The sequence below is a fragment of the Mya arenaria genome, chromosome 9, assembly GCF_026914265.1.
Source record: "Mya arenaria isolate MELC-2E11 chromosome 9, ASM2691426v1".
In the NCBI taxonomy this organism is placed as follows: domain Eukaryota; kingdom Metazoa; phylum Mollusca; class Bivalvia; order Myida; family Myidae; genus Mya; species Mya arenaria.
The window spans coordinates 11238709-11239542 of NC_069130.1; positions in this window are offsets into that span (position 1 = coordinate 11238709).

The window sequence follows — 834 nt, forward strand, 5'->3', positions numbered from 1 at the left end:
AATAAAAACCTAGTTTAACGGCAATCATTATTAATCACAATGAAACTGAATACAAATCCATTTTTTCAAATGACACAAAGTCAAAATAACAGGCAAAGAGTAACTCACTTTATATCTAAATGAACATTTATTGACTTTGCAGAATTCTATGGCACTTGAAATGAATCAAAAACACATTTGATAATTTCAGTCATTGAGATCAATTAACAATTACAGTACTTGATAAAAATAAAAAAAACAAGACATGGATTGGCAATTATATATGGCACTTCAAATGAATCAAGAAAAAAAAGCATACAAAATTCCTTTTAATTTCACATTGAGCAAGTGCATTAGGCTCATTACAATTAAGCCTTAAGGTTTTTGAAACAAATCATTACTTAAAGATGCACTCTCACTCCCAAATAAGATGTACCACAATTATTACATTAGACAACTGTTTTAATTTATTGAAAATGATGAATAAATATTAAAAACAATGGTTCTTATGAAGGATACCATGTTTAATTTGAAAGAAAGGTGCAGCAAACATGGTATTTCTACCCTAGGAAACAATAGTTGATCACTGTAAATCTTTAAGGAACCACCAGTCATTTAATATTTGTGCATTTTCAGCTATTAAAGACAATACCAGTAATTAATATTTTCCATAAATGCATTATTTAGTAAGTAGTTTAAGGTTTTACCTCAAAACTTATGTTTGTTCTACATGTGTAAGTATTGATTTCAAATAAAAGTGTCACTTTAAAGCTGCACTCTCACAGATTTACCGTTTTTCCAACTTTTTTTATTTTTTGTCTTAAAATGAACAAGTTTTTACGTAAATATCTGCAA